Source organism: Python bivittatus, unplaced genomic scaffold (assembly GCF_059951505.1).
Source record: "Python bivittatus isolate LINGU-HERP-01145 unplaced genomic scaffold, Pbiv_v1 ctg000080_np1212, whole genome shotgun sequence".
NCBI lineage: Eukaryota > Metazoa > Chordata > Lepidosauria > Squamata > Pythonidae > Python > Python bivittatus.
Genome location: NW_028277035.1, coordinates 57,571,103 through 57,594,352, shown reverse-complemented (window position 1 = coordinate 57,594,352; position 23,250 = coordinate 57,571,103). Strand labels below are relative to the sequence as shown.

The 23,250-nt window shown below is 38.4% G+C and overlaps 1 protein-coding gene across 1 annotated transcript in view; it reads left to right on the top strand.

The window, feature by feature from the left end:
- The window catches only part of FGD3 (FYVE, RhoGEF and PH domain containing 3), a 109,134-nt gene that overhangs the window by 36,954 nt on the left and 48,930 nt on the right, over positions 1-23,250 (top strand). The window lies entirely within an intron of this gene.

Genomic DNA, 23,250 nt, shown 5'->3' with positions numbered 1-23,250 from the left:
ATAATCAATAATCAGTTCAGTCTCTTAGGATGGTATTGATATAACCAGCTTGTCTATGGGATGTCAAAGGATATGAGAAAAAGTTTCCCTTAGGAGTATGTTTAGGGCACTAAGTCTGAGATATGTCTCCACCATCCAGTTGGCTTTTAGCTCTGTCTGGTACACAACTTCTGCTTTGTCTGGTGTTTAATCAAAATCCTAAATGGAGCAATGTTTTATATCATGTTTATCATGTCTTAATTACAGACAAACATTACCTTCTGTGGAGATTATGAGAATTTAAAATGTTGGATATTATGGTTTATATAAAGCATACAGGTGCTGAATAATCTTTATAAGTAATATCAAATAGTCTCTTTATTGGCAGGTATTTTAACAAAAAGACACACATACATTATTCTTAGCAATGAATTGTCTAACATTACAATATCACAAATGTTTTATTCTAGCTTTCTCCCACCTGGTGCCTCCCTCCCCAGTGTTGGAGTGCAATTTCTGTCACTCTTGCGAGTAGGTTTGGAATGATATAAATTTAATCCAAAACATCAAGAGACTTAAATTGTGTGTGTATTTCCCCTCTCTTGCCCTCCTGAGTTTAATCAGTGACTCCCCCCACCCAATAATAATGTGAATGGGAGAGAAAGAGGGGAGGTCTTGAATGCAGTTTTTAGTGGGACATGAATGGTTTCAGCTGGCTTTTAATGAAGTCAGAAGGAGGTCCAGCTTGGGCTCAAGATGTTGACTATACTGAGCAAAAATCCTAGGCAGTATGAGAAGCCAGCTGTGAGTGAGTTGCTGTGTATTCCTAAAGTGATGCCTTTTGTTTTTTATACCCAAATACTGTGTACTGCTGAACAGTATTGAACAGTATTTACTGATTCTTCTTTAGAAACAAAGATTTCAAGTCTGCATATAACAACAGCCATCCACAACATTAAATACTAAAACACATTCTTCCTTATGACTCAGTTAAATTCCTTGTAATTATTTTTACCATATCTTGCAAAGTTTGCTCTCTCCAGGGCTGTTATTTCAAATTGTGAAAATCAGCATAAAGACGTCCCTGTGCAAATGCAAATAAAAGCACTTTTCAGGTGTCCCAGTTTTTGAGGAGAAGTTGGTGAAGCTGCTTTAAGCATTTTCCTCCTATGCTTCTGTGGTAAATCTATGTACATTTTAAAGTATGACTTTAGCACAATTTCAGAATGAAACAACTGAAATCTAAAACCAGTGGACATCTGAGCCTGGTAGTAATAGTAAATACATTTTCTTCCCCTTTCACAGCTTCCATTCAGTCTCCCTTCAAGGCTTGTCCCTATTTAGAAGCAGCATTTGTCATCAGAGGAGCCCCCTCCCCTTTCCACATTTATTTCCATGGTAACCCTTTTAAGGCATTCTGCAGTCTGAAAACTACTTTTGCTTTTTCATCATGCAGGCTGCCATTGTGAAGAGTTCACTGTATATCTACAGCTTCTGAATTAATATAAAAGAATATGCAGCATTATGCATAGACAATTTGTTTTTGAGAAATGTTATTTATAAAGGAACTACGGGGCAACCGTCATACAGCCTACTGTCAGCACATTGTTTACTAAAGGAGCCACAATCTAAATTGATTAATTAATTGATTAACTTTGGGGTAGGTTTGATCAGAATGGATGTTCTATGGAGTCAACAGGGCAATTTTCTGAATTCACTTCAAGGAAAATCTGGGCAGATGGCTGGTTGGGTTTAAGCTGATAAATTGCTGGTAAGCCCTCATGCTGTGATCTATTGCAAATCTCTTTTTTTATTGTACATTTGTTAATGTCTATCTAAGAATCATTTGGAAAGTGGTGTCTTAATTAATGTCAGGTTCTTTTGTGTTTAAAAATTTCCTTTTAATGTTAACAAAGGTACAGTCTGCCGTATTTGCATCTTGGGTGCATGAAATAACATTGGGTGTATTTTGATCTTGGGTGCACGAAATAACATTTGAGTGCTGCATGCCTTTTGCTGCTTTTCTTTAATGGCATGGATTAACTTTATTATTTTCTTTTTTAAAATGCCACATAGGTATTGAGACTTTTCTTTAAACATGTAATCAGTTGAAGCTTATATTTTCATTAGATGCAAAAATGGTAGACCATGACATTTATTTTTATAAATTGCGTATTACTAATACAAACATACGTATACATTCATTTCTGCTTATTGAGATTCACTTAGTACAATCTTTCCAGAATCCAAGGGGATGTGTTAGTAACTTTGAAACCAAAAATCATGTACCTTTGTTTGAATGTAGAAGCTGACATTGATTCTATAAGTGGTGTTTTATATCCTTTTCATTTTTTTTTTTTTTTGGTTTATAAGCCTGGAAGAATGTGTGATTAACTTGAACTATGGCAATAAAAATCTAGTGCTTTTCTAAAATTCAGAAGCACATCATAATTGGGGAATCACCATGACAACATATTTTCCATTTCATCTTTTTTTTTTTTTTTTACAATTCTGTGAAACCCTTGATTTTCTCACATTCATTTTCTACTGAAAAATAATGGGAGTGCATCATTTCATTATAGTCTCAGAATCATTGAATCTTAAGCCATGTTGTTTCCCATACAATCTCTCTTCTCAATTTCTTTTTGATAAGTTAATAGCACATTTGTTGGCAAATGTGAAAATAGCATGTATCTGTGTTATTTATACAGAGAACAGTTCTTAATGTTTGTGTTTTTAAGGATCAAGGCGTTTTCATTAGGTATATAAATAAACATACATCATGTGCAATAACTTTATGAAGAAGGGTTCCTGCCAACTTAAGTGGTGTTGATGAAATGCTGTGGTGTTTAGATTTCCTGTCTTCTGCATCACAATGCCCTGAGGGTATCTCATCTCTCTCTGGAATTGATAAAAATCATAGTAATTAAAAAGGAATAAAATGCTGCTGCCTCTCTCTAGCCTTAGAGCATTATCTGTCCTCTGCCTCACCATCTTCCATTTAGCATGAATCTGGGGAATGGAATTAGACAATATTTTAAAAGGTGCTTTTGTGCTTATGTGTGTAGTATGGCATATGTAAGTATTCAGTAACATGCTCTTGTTCCTCTAGAAATCTAATGTGATACATTAAGCATAACATTCATGTATTGCAAGTATGCTAAAAAAAGACAGGGCTTGTGAAAATAACACAAAGGTGCCAGGGATAAAGATGTTGCAACAGCTGCACTAATGACAAGGTATTAGAAAGCATCAGGCCTGCTGGTATCATACCAGTACAGTGGCTTGAAATACTATTTAAATTAGGATTGTCAGAAATATTTTCAGATGTGAAGTGCATTTCATCAGTGAATATTGCATGTATTTGTGCTGTACAATTTTTGTGCATTTTTATTAGAAAGATTAAAGGTCCCACCATTGTATCATTTTATAGGAGTAGTCCTATAGCTTAATGTAAAGCTATTGGAGACAAATTATACAGCTATAAATTATTCAATTGCTATGAAATAACACATGTAATGCAATGTGTATAGAGGTTAATGGGTTTTGTCCAGATGTTGCCACCATTCTTTTTTTCTTTGAAGAATGGCAGTTTTTAGACCTTTGGCAGTCACCAATTTGCTGGACTTCTCTGCTGGTTTTTAGCAAAACCTAACAACTTTTTATCTGTAGTTTTAAAGGGAAGTGATGCTTGTAAGGTCTTAAATGAGGAAGTTTAGCTCTGTGTCCTAATTTCAATTCCATGAACAAATTGGAACTCTGATTATGGAGCTGGGCTTTCCTGTATCTCCATACCTTTTGTAGGCTACTATTTTCCCCAGAAATACAGTTCTAAGGATTGGGAGAATGAGATGAAGCAGGAAGGGGAAACAATATAGAACCCGAGTCCTTCCACTGTGTAGCTAGAAACGTTTTCTGTTTCTGCAACATCATGTTTGGATCTGATTCAAATTTTCATACCTAACACTCTTCATTTATATTAGAATCACAGTATAAATTAGGATCCAGAAATCCTATCAGCTGGAAAAGAATTCTGAGAGCTACAGTTCCAGGGCCCAAGTTTGGGGAAGGCTTCTGTAAGAGCTGAAAATCTAATTTTTGTATGAATTCTCAGGCAGAAGTTTACATGATTTCTGTTATTACAAAGCAGAGGTAACCATAGTCTATGCATATCATGCAACTCTTAAGAGCCTTCTAATATGACCTTCCATATGTACTTATATTTCCTCTCTAGGTCATGGTTAGTAGGTAGAGTAGGTATGGTTAGAGCTTGAGCTGGGAGACCCAGGTTTTGAGTCTCCACTTAACCACAGAATTCACTGGTGATTTAGGTAAGACTCTTTATGTTGAACATATTTCACAGGATTGGTGTGCATGTACAATTTGGTGGGACCTCCATGGGTATACTGCCTTAATTTACCAAAATAAATGCGGGATGGAAATACAATAAATAAATGGATTAATAAATCTCTGCGTACTCTTTTTCACAGCACTGTTACACTCTTGAGCCCATAAAACATGGGCAAACTGGGAAAAAAGTGCACAAGGTTAGGATTGCTAGGGAAAACAAAGGTAAACTAAGGAAGAGCTGTAATCAGGATTGCTGGAGAAAGAGATTTTAACCTATCCCATACAGATTTTCCTGGTGTTTGGATCATTGCTTCTCCGTTCCCTTGAGCAATAGGGGAAACTAAAATCTTGATCAGGATTGCTGGAGAAGAGAGGATACACATGCTTCCTGCATGGAGATTGTTGAATGGTTACCTTGGTCTCCCTCTTCCCAGCAATCCTGTATATTTGTGTAGTATGTGTTAATAGGTACATCATGTCATGACCCTCCCACTAGCTTCATCCTCTTTTAAAAGAACCAGAAGTGATCCATAGAGGGTGTTGCAGTTCTCCAGCCTAAAAAAAATAGTCCAATGCCATTGTAAAGGTTGTGAATTACAGGTAATATTCTTGCACTATTTGGAGCTGCTCAGACAGAGTCCTAGGCATAGTATATTAGCTAGAGATATCAAATCTAATTCACATACTGCCTTCCATGCAAAATTCCATCTTGACAAAATCTCAAAAACGTGGATCCTGTCCAGGTCTGATTACACAGATAGACCCCATCAACAATTGTACATAACCTGTGCAGCATTCCAGCAAGGAGTAAGATCTATATCTAGGCTGGGCTACAGGAAGCATTCCAGGAAGAACAATAGTCTGGCAGTGGCCTTGCAATTTGCTATGGCCTGATCCACTGGGTCTCTCAGCAGTGGGGTGTCTAGCCAGTCTCTGCAGTTGCCCCCTCCACCCCAAGACTTCTTGTGTTGAACAGTGCCAAACTCCAGGACGCACCACCCCTTGCACTTCTGGATGAGTGCTGATTTGGAGGCACCAAATCAGCAGGGAGGTAAGCCTTGGTAAGGGAAGGCAGACTGGGAGGCTGGAGCTCCATGAGAAGGGCTGGATCTAGTTGCCCTGCCATGAAGTTTTCCCTCCCAGGTAAGAAGTGGGAAAAGAGCAAGCAAGCCAGCCAGCAAGCAAAATCTCAGTGCTTGGTGAAGAGGGAAAGAAGGATTCTGCCAGCAAGGAGAGAGAAGAGGAAACAAGTGAGAAAACGACTAGAGAAAGGAAGCTGTTTCTGTTCAGCAAGGAGAGAAAACAAAAGGAAAAGCAGGATCTGAGCAGCTGTTAGTGGGATGAGCTTCCTAGATTGCATTATCCTAAATATGATCTTGAAAAAATATTATACAGTATATCAAACCAGTAATAAAGCCTTCGACAATACAATAAAATCTAATCTTGGAATTCTAGTTCTTGAAAGAGCTACTGGCTAAGTGGCTACAGGTATGGTGAAATGGCCCTGTTTTGCAAGTAGCTGTGTTTCATAGATCTTTTCTATGAAACAAGTTTTATGTTTCATGGGATACTCTTCATTTTCCTCGGTTTTGAATGACTAGAGATGTTTACAAAAGGTTTCACATAACTTTCAGGCTAACAAATTAGTCTTCATGCAGCACTGACAACAATCTGTGATTGAGACCTAATCTGCATTAAATTGTTGACTGAATCTCCTTCTGCTACTCTGGGAATGACTTTTCACATTGGTATAATTCCAAAGATTGTGGCCCGGCGCTTTGGGATTGGAGAACCAATTTGTTCTGCTGATTCTATTAAATTAATCCACTGATTGTTTTGTAGATTGCCTGGACATTTCTGAGAGTAGCTTTGCTGGATTCATGCCTATATTTGGGTACTTGATCTTGCATGATTTATGGAGTATTTCTGCAGCACCTTGATTTATCCTTTTCTACTCTTTCATGTTTGTTCAGTGTTGTTTTAATAACACTGTCTATAAACTGGCTGCTTGGATAAGTTAAAAATTGCTATTTTTTAACTGAAAAAAAGTTACCCTGGTTAAACTAGGACATGGATGGCTAACTTGCAGTATAGGTGCCATTGTTGGCTTAGGTAGGTGTTCTTCATGGCACTTCTTAAGAGGGGCAGGAAAGCCATTTATGGCTTAACTACATCTTATTCCTTTATTCCTTTTATGTAACCATTGCTCAGTAAATGAGGGGGAAAACAATTTCAGGGCCCAGGGGCTAAATATACAGTAGTGTATGTTCAAGCTGTTCTTTGGGGTTTATTGTGATATACACTTGCTAAGAAATTTGACCATGGGTAAAGTATTGCTAGTGTGGGAGAAGCTGACATATGCACGATTAAGTAAAGGTTAAAGGTCCCCATGAGTTTTTTAGTATTAGGAATGTATTATACTATTATTTATTTATTTATTGGATTTAGAAGGCCGCCCAACTCCAAAATGACTCTGGGAGGCTTACGCAATTAAAAGGGAAGAGAAAAACAATCAAAAAAGAGAAAAACATATATGCCCAGATAAAAGAATCACCCAATATCTGAATTCTGTATAAAAACTGTCATGGGCTCCCTAATGGCCTAACCCCAGGCCTGGGAGCAAAGCTATGTTTTTAAGGACTTGCAGAAGCCTTGCAGGACAGGAGCCATGTGAATCTCCGGGAGGGATGCTGTTGTAGAGGGGAGGTGCCACCATGGAGAAGACCTTCATCTGATATATAAAATCCAAGTGATATTGACTATGTTTATTGTAAGGGGTAGCAAAGCATATTTTCCCTATCAAGTGTTTGGTTTGCAGTTACATTTTCTTGTATTCAGGCAGCATAAAGCTACAGGTAAGCAGGTAACAGTTTTGTGCCAGCTAGCATGCATTGTAGATAGAAAAGTAATCGGAGTGGAAATGTGGATCCAAATTAATGCTGGAGCACACAAGCAAATATAGAACTTCATTCTGAGAAGAGTCAAGAAAGAGCCAAAAAAGAACATTGTGGAATTTGTTTTATGAACTGGTCGTAGTGATAGTGATTCTAAAGGGTAAAACTCACATTTGAAGTGGATTTACTTCTGAAATTATTGCTGAATAGTTCAATTGTTTAAACTCTTGTGAAAAAATAACAGCTTGGAAATGTTACAGCCAAACAACCATTTTCTTGAAATGAGTGTGCCTTTCAAGAAAAAGGACTTATCTGTCCCTATTCATTCATGTATTTTGGAGGGTTGAGTTTATTTAGAAGGACTGTATAGCATTCTGTTTCTCTCTCTCCCTACCCCCTAAAAGGCATCTTCTTTCCCTCCCTCCCTCCCTCCCTCCCTCCCTCCCTTCCTTCCTTCCTTCCTTCCTTCCTTCCTTCCTTCCTTCCTTCCTTCCTTCCTAAAAAAATTGCCTAGAGTCACTTTGCTTGCCTTTATCTAGTTTCTCCAGCACCATTCCTTTTCCTTTTTATGTTTCCAGAATATGCATATCAGTCTTTGACATGCACTTTTTGGAAAGGCTTTGCAAAAAGAGGCAGCTATTTTGCCTCTGTCATATTAATTTCTGTAAAATCATTAGGTACCAGGTAGTTGCAAATGTTAAAATTTTATGAGGAATGCCCAAGAAAAAATTCAGTAAAGAATAGCTGTTGGTGACTTTTGAGATGCTTTTAATATTGTATGCTTAACTGCATTGTAGAGCATTGAAACTGAGTGTCATCAAATGTAAAAATTACTTGTTTTCCTTGGAAACCTGCCCTTGTTAGTTCAGTGCTTTTTTGAAGCAAATATTATTCTGAGTACTTACCTTATGCTGAGAGAGTGTTTGTGTGTTTGCTCACTTCATTCTGTTTTTGTTTCACTGGATCAAATCAAACTATTTAGTAGTTTTTATTCATTTTATTGTTAATTTTAAAACAATTGCTGAAAGGCAGCATAAATGTTTAGTAAAGGACATTTCATAGCATGAATTTGGCATGGGACCAGTTTATTTGAGGGACCACTTCTCTCCAATCACACCTACCCATACCATCAGTTCTGGCAGGAGACACGTGCTCTGGGTCCTGTTGACTAGGGAGTGTCACCTGGTGGAGCCCAAGAAGAGAGCCTTTTCTGTTGTGGCACCTGCCCTTTGGAACTTCATCCCCCAGGGTCACATTGGCCTGACTCTGCTGACTTTTCATAAGGCCCTGAAAACATTTTGCCATCAGGCGTGGGGACCCAGGAGTGCGGTTGAGCCTGTGCAGTGGCTGTACAGGTAGTCCTCGACTTACGATGGCAACTGGGACTGGAATTTCTGTTGCTAAGTGATGGGGCTGTAAAGTGTGGCCACATTGCTTAGCAACAGCAATCCCTGCAGTCCCAGTTGCCATCATTAACTGAATTCCATGGTTGTTAGGCGAGGCAACTTCCTGCCAGTTTCCTACAACCAAAGTCAGTGGAGAAGCCAGCAGGAAGTTGCAAGTCCCAGGCTGGCAGGCAGGTAAGTGGTTTCTGCTGGGTGGGGGAGGGAATGAAGGGGTGTGCGGGGGTGTGGGGGAGGGTGCAAGGGTGCGTGAGAGGTGTGGCATGGGATAGGGAGGGTGTGCAAAGGTGTGAAGGAGTGGGCAAGAAGCACAGTGTGGGTCGGGGAGGGTGTGGTGGGTTGCATGAGAGGTGTGACAGGGATCAGGGAGGGTGTGAGGGGGTGCACAGGAGGCATGGCAGGGATCGGGGAGGGTGCGCAAGAAGCCAATGTAGTGCGAGCGCAGAGGGGCTGGAGGAGGGTGCGCAGATGGGGGAGACTTAACCCAGCGACTTGCAACCTTCCCTGCCGGCTTCCCCACTGACTTTCTGGGGAAGCTGGCAAAGAAGGTTGCAGATGGTGATCACGTGATTGCTGGATCACGTGGGTGTTCAAATACCTTGGCTATGGATTCTGTTGTATATTTTTTATGTTTTTTATATTATTCTTAAACCATTGTTTTGTATTAATTTGTTTTTTTATATTGTTTTTAATTATTGTGAACCCCCCAGAGTCACCTATTTGAGATGGGCAGCTATATAGACTGAAATAATAAATAAATAATACTTGGGAACTGGAGATGCTAAATGGAAGATTCTGAATCTGAAGCAGAAATATCTGGAAAAAACTTTGGAAAGTTAAAAGTCTCAAACATCACATTCTTATATGCACCAGCCTCTGCCAACTTTTTATTTCAGTCATAAAGTGGTTTAGTCAGTATAATTCATTTCTTGGAAAAGTTTTCACTTGGTATCTGTAGCACTGGCGATACCCGTGTAGTCTTGTGATTAAGGTGTTGGACTAGGTCTGTTCAAATCCAACTATAGTCAAAAAACCATACTGGGCGCCTTTGGCCCATGACTGCCTCTTATATCAACCTACCCCATAGGGTCTTCGTGGGGGAAAAATTGGAGGAGGGACTGCTGTCTGTTGGCCCTTATGCTCCTGGAAAATCATCATCATCATCATGATTATGATCAGCCTTACTTGTTTCGTTGGAAAGTATCAGGAACATGAGAAAGGAATTTATAGGCCATTGCTAGGTCTTCACTCGGTCTTCATGTTGCCCATTTACTTCCCTGGAATAGGTCTGAGGATGACCCAAGAGCCTTCTTCAATGGTTCTGGCACCCGCAGTGCATCTTCAGCAGGGATGGCATTAGGACAGCAGGCAGAATTGTTTGCTGGTCTGTAACGTTCTACTAACCTGCCTGGCGTATTGTCACAATATGTTTTCATCAAAGCAATTAACAACATTAGTAGAGCCTTGTACTACTAATTTCACAACACATGTGGAATACTTAAATAACATCCACACAAAAATGTTTTCTAGAGTGATGGATCGAAATTTCTGATCTAGTCATAACCCTGTTGCTTTGCTTTTTCTTTTTGGTAGGAAAGAGGATTTGCCTCTTATTCACTATCTGAATTTGTACCTGTCTTTTATTTATGGTAATATGTTTGTGTGTAACTATCCATCTGCCTCCATACCTACCTCTTGCTTACAACTTCTCATTCTGTGTGACGTTCATTAGTTGTTTTCAGAGAGCCGTTGTTATATAAAGGATGTCATTTTGCTACTCAGTTTGAGCTTGCTGAGTAATTTGTCCACTTCAGCGGAATTCTCGTAGCTCTTGAAGCAGATCATCTCATTTTCAGTTGTGCACGGAATCCTGAAAAACAACAGGCTGCTTCAGTGAATAGCAGAGAGGTGCTTTGCTCATGTGATATCTGAAGTGCTTCTGAAACATTTTCAAAGCGTGCATTGCCCTAAGAATTAGATTAGGCTTATTAAATGCAGTACTTGACTAATTACTTGGGGCATTATGTATAGTCCTAAATACTGTATACAAAAATATGCACATGTTATACGTACACATATCCTGAAAGCCATTAAGGAATTTCTTTTAGATGAAAGAATGAATTTAAAGCTGTGTTCTGGGGTGGATTGGCTTGCCTGCTTTCTTGTTCCCTAATCTTGTTCCCCATATTAGTAATTGTGGCTAGGAGTCTTTCATGTAAGGATTAAGGCAACATTCTTACAGCTTCGCTTCTCTTGTCCTTAAATACTTGCCATAACCAATTTCATCAAAGCAGTGTTGCTTTAACTTGGGGGTTGTAAAGATAAGAGGAACCTCACAGTCAAAGCAATACCGCTACAATAGCTTGTACTGCTGGTTGGTTCCTCTGCAGAGGAGGACACGAAAGCTAAGTCTCAAGGAAAGAGTCTAGAAATTATGCCGGGCTTCAACTACAATGAGTAGGAATTATGGGATGTAAAATGCAACACATCTCAGAGATATCAGATAGGAAAGTCTGACCCAGATTAATCTGGTAGAAACAAATATGTATAGCTGTAGGTAATCCTTTGTGTAAAATGGTTTAATATAACTGAAAAGAAATAAATCTGTTATCTATTGTGAGATTCTTAAGGCTAATCCTTAATTGAAACGTGTTATTTGATTATAACAGAACATTGTGAATCCTAGCTTAATTTGTTTGCCAGTGTGTAAAATCGCCACGTTTTCTTCTCTTTATTGCCTGAACATGGCCATTTGTATAAAGCTAGTCTTTCTGTTGTTGAGAATGTTCAGTTTATTGAATTTGTAGCAAGGTCTCATGCTATTTGGTCTTATGCTCCTCCTCTGTGTATCTCTTTAGATGTCTCCAGTTTTTTCTTCTAGTAAGAATTGTTTGCAGTGACACCTTCAGTATATCTGTTTTCAGGATTTCCCATCCTTCCTGGATACTTTTCACCTTCAGGATTTCAAGCCATTGGATCTGACCTACTTTCTATCTGACCATCCAATCCACTTTTCCGAAATTCAGTATACAGCTCTTCTCTATTACTAATATTATTATTAATATTAATAACACGGTCGCTTTCTCCCAAGGTTCCAATTATTTTCTTTTCTTCAACTAATTCTTCCTCACTGGTGAGGATTAGTTTCAGGATTGCAGACCCCCTTGTTCCTTCATCCACCTTCTGACCAATGATGTCAGCAAGAGAGGACAGGAATTTGTTCGATTTTGGCACAGTCAGATTTCCATCAGCTATCAGTGTAGTTGAAATCTCCCATTATCACTGTCACGTGTTTCTTTGAGAGTTTGGTCAACTGACATAAAAAGGCTTCATCTGTATAATCTTCACACAAAAGATTATTATAATAGACAAAAACTGGAATTGGAAGTAATTTCTCAGATGGGATGGACATGCACAGATAATACCTTTGCTGGGACTTCCAGAAAAGCAAAGCAGATGTACATAGCATGCAAACAGCTGGGGATAGTCTCAGAAACAGCCATAACAGCTTTCTAAAGGACATGGCTGCTTGAGGAGAGTTACTTTGCTAATGCTGACAAGCTTAGTGAAGCACCTTATTTGAATACTTTGGGTAGCATGCAGTGTCTACACTCTCACACACGTTTACCTACATTCTATGGAGCTACATGTGCTGTGATAAGCAAGAGAGGTCATTCTGGACTAAACAAGTCAAACTCTTTGGTCCCCACTGCATTCTACAGATTCAGCAGGACTTTAAGAAGAAGCCAAAAAATCCTTGGATTTAATTAGAATCTAACAGTTTATGTGGATAATCCACCTGACTATAACAAAGGAAAGATTATAACCATGCCCCCTCCTTAAAGACCATTGTCTTAATGTCCCGTGAAGAAAAACACATATAGAATGTGAACAGTTGTATATCTTGGACTGATGACATGTTGGAACATGGTTACTATGGAAATTCCCAATAAGACCATCTTGTAACCTTCAGTACCAAGCCTAGAACTGCCTTCGTGCTGATATCTTCCAATGACTTTGGTTTCTATTATTTAAATTTTAATGATGGTATGCTTATTTATATCATCCCCCATCATTTTATAACATGTTCAACTGGTAGTAACATAGTAAGATAATATAAATTTTCTCCATAGATAGTGAGATTGAAGAAATGATGCCACTATTAAATATATCTTGATTTATGTGTATGAAAAGATTTTTGGTTTAATCTAGACTTCCCTAATGGTACACAGCAACAGGAATGCTTGGCCCATTTCCTTATCCAACCAATTTTGAAAGCTATATTGATTTTCATAAAGAAAACTGCTTGAACATGTCTTATTATTAGTTTTTAAATAGCTTTTTTGCTTTAAATCTGAAATAACATCATTTTCTTTACTAAGGAAAGTACTCAGAGTTTGCTACTATAATTTCATTTCTTTCTTTTTTTCAGAAGTCCCTGTTCTAGTAAGCATTGCTTTCTTTCATTTCAAATGTTAACATTTGGTTCAACAGGGGTGGGGAACAAGTAACCCCTAGATGTTGCTGAACTATAGTTGTATCCCCAGCCAGCATGACCAGTGAAAAAGATGCTGGGAGCTGTAGTCTTGTAATTAAAATACAAGAGTAATAAGCTATCTAACAGATGATTACTATTTATAACAGCTAAAATAACTTGCTAACTGAATAAATTTCAATTGAAAATATAGGCTTACTTTCCTGACACAGCTAGGTGGTAGCACTTAGCTGACTTTGTATGCCCCTCAGTGTTGGACCTGGTTAGTATTTGGATAGGAGAGTACCAGCAAATACAAGGTCTGGAAAACCACACAGACATATTCATAAATTCACAGAAGTTAAGCTCAAATCAGCCAAGCCCTTACCTTTTTACTTTGCTGTCTAAATCCTAGCCTGTAATTCTGAATTAGGTTTTGCAATATATGGTAGGGAAGGAAACTCATTAGCATTGAGGTGATGCTCAATGTGACATGGGCAGAAGAGAGTTCATATCAGCTGACCCTGTTCTCTCCTACTCCTTGCAGCTCTCAGAGTTTTCAAAAATGATGCACAAAGGTTGAGGGTATCTTCCTAAATGGCAGAATCTGCAGCCCAGCGCCAAAGGGGAAGGGGGATTATCTCTGAAAACTGAGCAAAGGCAATTTTCAGAGGGTTCTGTCAGGAGAGGCTGTTTCATTTTCTTTTACTCTAATCCACCAGTGTGATATCAGACATGACTTAATATACATGTGTATGTTCACAGTTTTAATGGACTAATTTTTAAACTAAAGTGTTATTAAACATTATTCAATAATAATAGCTAATTTGGTATAAAATGACAAACTTCATTACACAGTATTTGTGATGGAATGGAATTATGACGGCCAGGCTCAGGGAGAAAAACATTTTCTTACATCTCCCGAGAAGCGTGGGAGATACAAGAGGATGCGACAGGCACCTCCCTGAGGAATTCACAATGTTGTGGCTGGCATTACTTGGGAGCTGGGGTTTCAGTCTGGGAAGATTCTTGCTAGAGGTTGTAGCTAATAAACATAGCTGGACTGAATTTACATGGTCTCTTGGAGTTCCTTGGGCTAGGCCTGACAGTATTTGAAGGCAAGGAATTAAGTTGTTGCCAAAAAGAAAAGAAAAAACACTTTTTGTCTATAGTCAGCCCTATCCACAAATGTGTTTGGGTTACTTTACAGTATAATGAACTTCAGACAGTGATGTGGTTGATGACTTTGGGTTATCAAAGGGGATCTAGAGCCGTTACTTGATCAGAAAACTATTTTTGCCTATCATATTCTCTAGTAGGGGGACTCTGAACCATTTAAAAGTGCTGCTGATCATTTTCAGAGTCAACAGGACCAACAAATTAAACAACATTTTGGAAAATGGTGTTATAGAAGGAGTACAAGAAGGTAGAAATTGGCTATCCAATAAATAAATATTGATGAAATCAGTTTTTGTATGAATCTGAAGGCAGTAAACAAGGCTGTGGTGTGGGATCAGCATCCTGTACCATGCTATGCAAGGTGCAAGGATTTTTGCTAAATTAGATGCCACCAGATGTCTTTGGCAAATGGAATTGGCACCAGAATCTCACAATTTATTAACCTTTATAACATACCATGGTTGCTATGGGTTCTGCAAAGTTCCATTTGGATTCCAGTTTTTTTTAAGGCTATGGACTTTTTCTTCATTGTTTGGAATATAGATGGTGTCATCTTCTATTGTTGAAAGGCTCTGTGACAGACTGATGCTGTTGAGAGATTTCATAAAAGAGGAATTAAACTAAACAAAAGCAAATGCCACTTTGATTTTTTATATTAAGGCACATTGTCTCAGCTTAAGGAATTAAACGTGATCCAAATAAGGGAGAAGATATTTTAGAAGCACAAAGTACTGAAAATCTAGATTTGCTGCATTCTTTTCTAATTACCCAAGGCTATCTTATGAAATGTATTCCTAACTATGCAGATATTTCAGAATATCTGCAGCTGCTAACTAAAAAGGAGTCCCTTAGCACCGGTCTGCAGCAGCTGACTCTGCATTTTTACAACTTAAAAATGTATTAATTAAGGAACCTAATCTCTCTTATTATAATTTGAATGTACCAACTTTTGTGGTGAGTGATGCTTCATGCCTGTCCTGTGGGATTTGGTGCCATCTTGGTATAGGGTCCAGAAGACAGATCAGAGAAGCTGGCTGAAAACTATGTGTCAGCCATTCACTTTTTTCTCTGGAGCAGAATTCTGCCTTGCATCCTAGGAAGATTCTTTGCTTATAAGACTTTAAAATGCTGTACAATCCAATAAATGGCCAGAAATAATTGTTCCCTGTGACTGTTTAATCATGCAGCTGCCATTTTCTGTCCAGGATGAATGAATTATTTTACCTGAATACAAAGTATGCCAATTGTTAGAATTAGCCCATAAAATGTTTCAAGGAATAGTGTGAACCAAAGAGATTCTGCTTGCTAAGTTTTACTTGCCTAATATGGATTCAGATGTGGAATAGTTTATCAAGAACTGTACTGCTTATGTGCAAACTCAGTCTTTCTAGGATCATCAGCCACAGTGCCCTCTCCCACCCATTGGACCAACCGGGAATTGATATTCTTGAACCCATACAAGAAGCGTATATGCTTACAGTAATTGATGATTCTTCTTCTTGCCTGGATGCAATTTTGTTTTGATTGATGTTTATTAGATAGGCCCATCCCAAGTGACTGATGAACCCATGATGGGTTCTAGAAGGAACTGAGGATCTGGTGGGCAGTTCAGCTGTGGCATAGTTGTGGCCTAGAATGGCCATGTGACAAGGGCCTTAGACTGAATAGCTACTATGTGGTCTCTCGTTGTACGTAGATCCTGGGGTGCTTGTTGGTTCTCTGAGGGGCTCTGGATGATGAAGCATCAGAAGAGATGCCTAGAGTCCCACTGGAAAAATATAAAGAATGAACCTAATAGCTCACATTAGGGATTATATTGTGATAAGAGTGGCAAAATGCCACTCTTATCACATCCACAGGTAATCATCTAGTAGCTCTGTTTAAAATAGCTTAGATCTTGTTGGAGAGGGACAAGCCACAGGATTATCTGCAGAGCTGCTGTGATGAATATTCTAGTTATATGGTGGATAAAGGGGCTTGGATCCTCTCAGAGTTGGAGTCCGACAGGCAAGTCCTATCAAGGTAACTGAGGCAACATCTTGTATGGTTAGCTAGGATGAGTATGAATCTGCTACTCCTGAGGAAATGGACAGGGCCTGACCATCTGTCTATTAAATCCATGCTCCTTCTGGCTGATCCTGCCTAGGAGCATGTGGTAATGTCAACCTCCTTAAGGGAGGGGATGGTTCCACCTGCCTTGAAGGTGGCAATGCTGTACATTGTCCTCAAGAAGCTGAACCCAATAATCTAGATAATTTTCGTCTGGTCTTCAAACTTCACTCTTTTAGAAAATTTGTTTGTTTGTTTGTTTGTTTATTTATTTTATTAAGCAAGTTTATATAGCTGCTCGTCTCACCCAAAGTGAATCTGGGCAGCTTATAACAATCAGATAAAAAACAAATATAAAAACAACATGAAAAATATAAAAACCACATTAATAAATATCATAAAAACCAAGATACAAACCATAAGGGAGGGAGAATAAAAATGGCCCCTCAGCAATGGAACCATCTAAGCAGGTTTCCAGTTCCCTGGGAGCCCCAGGCCTGATCATATAACCAGGTTTTGAGGGCTTTTTGGAATAGCAAAAGGGATGGCGCTAATCTAATCTCAGGAGGAAGGATGTCCTGTAAGGCGGGGGCCATAGCGGAGAAGGCATGTCTCGTGGGACCCACCAAATGCAGGTCCCTAGCCAATGGTACCCGCAACATGCCTTCTCTGTGAGATCTGATGGGGTGGGCTGATATGACTGGGGAGAGATGGCCCCTCAGATACACAGTTCCATGCCATGAAGGGCTTTAAAGGTTAAAACCAGTACCTTGGACTGGACCCAGGAGCAAACTGGCAACCAATGCAGCTCACGGAGCAGAGGTGTAACATGCGCTGTTCTTGGAGTGCACATAACTGCCCACGCTGCTGCATTCTGTACCAGCTGAAGTTTCTGGATACTCTTCAAAGGCAGCCCCATGTACAGCACATTCCAGTAGTCCAGTCTGGAGGTGACTAGGACATGAGTGAGAAAGTCTTGGGCTGCACTTCAGAGGTACCCAGAGGAAACATTATCTAGACCCTTTTCAGTTGGGCTTCAGACTGGGGCATAGTACTGAGACAACATTTAATGTGCTTGTTAATAATCTCTGTGAAGTTGGGACTGGGATGGTACACGTGTCCTGGTTCTTGGTCACCCAGTAGCTTCTGATACCATTGATTATTGCATCAAATGGATCTGGTATTCTCTGCTTTGTATTTGTTTTATTTGCTTTTTTTTTATTGCTTACCATATTCTCTTACTGCCTTTGTTTCATTTTTGTTCTACGCTGGTCATTGACTGAAATAAAGGAATTTGATTTGATTTCATCATTGCATCCTACTGGACTGCCTATGAGGAGTAGGAGCAGGAGCACTTTATTGTGGTGGTTCTCCTCCTTTCTCTGTGGGTGGTTCCAGTTGGTGTTGGTGGAAATGGGGGAAGATCCAGCCCAAAGCTCTTGATGCATGGGATACCTCAGGACTCTTGTCCTCCTGGTTAATATTTACATGAGGCCACTAGATGAGGTCATCGGTCAGTTCAGGATCCAGTATCATCAGAATGCTGATGATACCCAGACCTATCAAGTGATGGGGTCAAGGTTTTGATCCAGTGTCTGGAGGCAGTAAAGGAGTGAACAAGGAGGGACAGACTTGAATTCAACCCTACGAAGACCAGATTTCTGTTGGTATTTGGGTTACCCAATCCTGGAGAATTTCCACTTTTAGTCTTCGGGCAGCACTTCCCCATTCAGGGCTAGTGTGTGATCTGGAGGTTTTCCTAGATTTGTAACTCATGCTCAAAGAGTAGGTGGCAGCTATAGCTAGAAAAGCTTTTGTATAGGTCCATCTTGTGCACTAGTTGCACCTATTCTTGGATTGGGAGGCCCTCTTGATGTCGGTTATGATCTGAGAACCACACATGTGAACAACTGCAATGCTGTCTATGTGGGGCTGCCATTGAAGACCACTTGGAAGCTGGAGCTGGTCCACAATACAGTGCCATGGATAAGTAATGCCATGGGTTGCAGTGGTTGCCAGTTAGCTTCCTGGTGTAATTCAAGGTGCTGATTACCACCCATAAAACCCTTCATGGCATCTGAGGACTTGCTATCTGAGGAACTGGCAGTTTCTGCATGTTCTGCATGATCAGAGAAGATCAGCATGCTCCTGGTCTCATTGATTAAACATCAGTGTCACCTGATGGGACCCAGGAAATCTGTCTTCTGTGTTGTTACACCTGCCCTCTGGAACAACTCCTCCCCCCAGAGATCCATATGGCTCCTACACTGACCTCATTTAAAAGGTCATTAAAAACATGGCCTTTTCCCAAGGCCTTGGGTTAGGGTGTGTGGTGAGGATGATGTACGTTAAGCTGGATTTTTTTTTCTCTTCTGGGTGCGCATCTCCTTAGTTATATGGTTTCTGTACTGCTTTTATTATTCTAAGCTGGTCAGAGTGAGAGTCAAAATTGGAGTCAGCTCAGAGTTAGAGTCTGAGTTGGGTGGCCTTATACATTTTAGGTAGGTAGGTAGGTAGATACAGATTAGATACAGTCAGTGCATTGTAGGATGTTTTGCTCGTTTTGGATATTCTTACTAAGTGGTTACTGATCTCGCCTCACAGTTTGTGAGGTAAAGTACCTTCAATTTTTTTCTGGATCTGTGACATTAAATTGCACAGTTTATTCTGGTTGTTTTAATCTGGACTGCCTGTTTATGCGTGTTTAATCATTTTAATTGTTTTCTGGATTTTGTAAGCCGCCCAGTGTCTAATAGAGTGGGCAATTGTTTTTTTCGGTCAGAGAAGCTGAACAAGGCAGAAATCAAAGCATTTTTCTTTAAAAATGGGTGTGTGGATTAAGCCATTCCAGGAATCCTGTAAAAATTAGCATAAATGATAAAAATGTTTTAAAAAGCAAGATAAATAAGTTTTCAGCAGTGGATTTCACTACATTTGATGGAAAAGTGGTTACAGGTTTGATGGAAAAGTGGTTACAGATCATACAGACAGCATTTGTAGGAAGAGTTTGTATGAATTCCAGCAGTTTATTTCTGCTATTCAGGATTTAAACTTTACGTATAATGAACATAATTTTCAAATATGTCACTAATACTGTGTCCAAAATCTTACATTCCAATCTGCAAATTTAATATATTTTTTCTTCATTGAACTGGTTATTATATATGGTTTTAATATTTTATAAGTCATTGAACAACTCTCTCTTTTTGGAGGAGTAAAGCAGGATTTTTTTTTTTAAAAAAAGCTTTAATTCTACAATAGAATTTAATTAGAAACATTAGACAAATTACTACCTGAAGCTTTCTGGGTTTTTTTTAATGTACACATTTAATTTTAATGCAAATGAGTAAAACAAGTAACATTTTAAAAACAATTTAACGTACATATGTCTATCTGTGTGTGAGTGTGCACTTGCTATCTCGGTCTCTTCCTCTCACTTCAGTATTATATTTAAAGTTTTGCCTGCTCAAATATTCTGGATTGTGAGGCCTTGATGAATTCACATCATAGACCCACAGTGCTTTGCACCTCTGTATGTACAGTAGAAGAGGAAATCAGATGCTCAGAAAAGACAAGTCAAAAGCTGGATATGAAATATTTTGGCTATAATCCAAGAAAGCAGGAGAGGAGATAGTAATAATCAAAGCTGCAATACTACATCGAGTTTAAAACCAAATTGTCATTTAGTTTACAAAGGTCAAATCCATTTTTCCATTAAAAAAAAATCCAAAGTACAGAAAAAATGCTAATAATTTAAGCATACACTTTTTAAAATGATAAATGAGTAATTAAAAGCATTAAGGCCCCTAATTTTCATAACTGTTTAGATAAGGAAATATCTCTGAAATGATGACTCAACAGGCTGCCATGATCAGCCACTGTTACGTGATCATCATCATCATTTTTTTATAATTGGGGGATATTTATAATTGTTTTTATTGTCTTGGTTTTTAATTGTAAGCCGCCCAGAGTCACCTTCTGGGGGAAATGGGTGGCATATAAATTTAATAATAAATAAATAAAATAAATTTACAATGCTCCCTGCCAGCTTCCCACAAGGAAAGTCAATGGGGAAGCCGGCAGGAAGTTGGAAGTCACTCCTGCTGCCCCTGCTTTTTTGCCCTTGATCATTCTGTTTCTCTGCTTAGGTAAAGAAATGTCTCTGAAATGATGACCCAACGGGTCATGGGTTGTCTAGTCACACATAAAGTTAAATGACACAGTATATGTTGCTAACATACATATACATAAATATACATAATATTATACATAATATACATAATATACATAAATATACATAATATTACTTTATTATATATATATATATATAATATATATATATACACACACACACATATATATATATATATAATATATATACATAAAGTACAGACAACATATAAAAATGTCCATTATGTTATTATCATTTTTTTTTTGGAGTATTTCTGATTCTTCCTTTGAATTAGCTAACCCAAAGATGGTACTGTTTTAATTAGGAATGTCAAGGGTCTAAGAATGTTCCAACTCAACTAGAATTCAGTGAGGGGGTAGTCCTTTTAAGCTGCTGGAAGGCAGATTGTGACTGAATGTTAAGAGAAAAAGTTCTTACTAGTAAGATAAATTTGAAAGTAGAACCTGTGACCCAGGACTTCAAGCAGAGGCTAGACAGCCAACTCTCAAGAATGCCTTACTTTGGTTTCCTGGCAGAGTTGAGATTTAGTGGCCTTAATGGTTTCTTCCAAAACTGTGATTCTATTGGTAATCCAATCCAATACTAATAATATATTTCTGATTTAAATTACCATATCTTAGTAACTAACTGTTATGCTCAATTTATGCTTGAAGTATATTGCTGTTTAAACTGATCTTTGAATTGCTATTTTATGTTGTCTGTCTATTTGTTGTTGTCCAATCTGTCTTCACTGATTAAGATTACAAACCTATGGCAGGGACTTTCCTTATTTCTGTACTACACCTTGTATGTTTTAAACACTGTACCTTTGTAAATAAGTAAAAAATAGCAATGCATATGCAGAGAGAGTGTACAAAAGTATGTATAAGAGGAGGTTGATTTTTTTTTTTAATACAACAATGCATGCTTTTAGTTTTCACTTAAAATGTAGGTGGTGTCTTTTGAAAAGGAAGTGGTTTAAGATAATTAACTGGAACTTCAGTGAATTCTACCTTATGCTTTTTAAAGCAACATTTTAAGTTGCTCATGAATATACAAATTCAGTTTAATAGAACAAAACTTCATATATACAAAGCATATTCAATTTAGTGCCTTCCCGACATGTTGAGTTGGCCAAGAAAGGTTGATTTACATCATTTCATAGTATATAGTATACATAGTATACAGCTTTACTCTGAAATTTCACCACCACCATGGATAGCACATACATTTATAATGGTCTAGGCTTCTCATATTTTTAGAGATCATACTGGGAAAATAAGTACTCTTTGCATAGGCATTCACTTCTGCAGCTTCTAATTAGTAAGCAATAAATTATTTCTTTCAACAAAATAGCAAGAATAAACATGCAATGGCTATTAATGAATTATATAATAATTTAAATATGCCACTCTCCTGAGTGTGTCAGTACACTCTATGTAAGTCTTAGATGGTGGCATGTTGGCAATAGTATGCTGACTTGCAAGGTGGTCTATAGAATAACAATAATAACTTGAGGTAGAATAGTGTGAACACTTTTGAAATAAAACTGGCATTTGGTTGTGCTTGTAGCATACTGATGAAAATATGTCAAAACAGACCAGTACTATTCTTACCGTCAGGATGGATTGCTCTGTGTAGAGTAGGAATGGCTAAGGCTGGTACTATCTCTTCTCTGTGTTCTTAAAAAGCATCATATGAAAGCCTCAAGGTGACCCATGATTGGTGGTAGAGGTCAGGATCTATGCATCCATCTGGTGGCAATGGAAGATTGTGATTTGGAATTAAGAGGTATAGTGTACATTTATTGACATATGAAATGAAATGAAGAAAAATAGATACGTTATGCGTGAAGCCAAGAGAAAGTATAATAGATCTGAATGAAGATGGATCGATCTTATATAGCTGAGTTTACACAAAAACTGATCTTGAAATCAATAAAACATAACCCTGCCCTGACTTGGCATCTGTATTAAGTGTCTAACTCAGCTCTTAAAATATTATTAACTAACAGCTATGTGAAAAGCTCTGTTCTGATTGCCTTCTAAAATACCATTAAGGAGGGTATATGGATCTCTGAGGTTAAACTCTTTCATCAGGATGGAGCTTAAGCTGAAAAGCAATGTGCCCTTCTTCCCTTTTCAGATCTCATGTGGGCTAATCTACTTTTAACATCCTCATTCACGATGAAAACACCAGATGAGTCAGTTTTGCCTGACGTAGGCAGGCACTTTGAACAACCAGCTCTTTGAATTGTACTTAGAAGCCTATTCAGTGCCTACAAACCAGTGTAAAGTGGCAGTGGAGATTCTTATCTGCCTGTGGGATGGCTCTGCATTCTTTATCAAATGTAGCTTCCAGGCAATCTTTGAAGGCAATCCCATATAAAGCATGGAGAAAGAGAAAGATGGAAATGAAGGTCTAGGCTTAAGTATGAATGGAAGGGCTGAAGTATACATGAGAAAATTGGTGAATTGGTATCATATGAATTGGTGTTATCTGTTGTGTGATGGTAGGAGTTCATAAGTTGGTGAAAGTTACATATTACCTTTCAGTGTATGGTAAAAGGTTGAGCTCCCTAGAATAGAGTGAAAAGAATTATGTTAAAGAGTTCCTCAGAAGTATGTGGAATTACAGTGATCAGAAACATGAAAAAAGATGCTTGATGGAATGATGAAGTGAAAAAGTCTGTGGCTAGGGAAAAATGTATGTAAGAGAATGATTGCTACCCAAAAAATGGAGAATAATAGA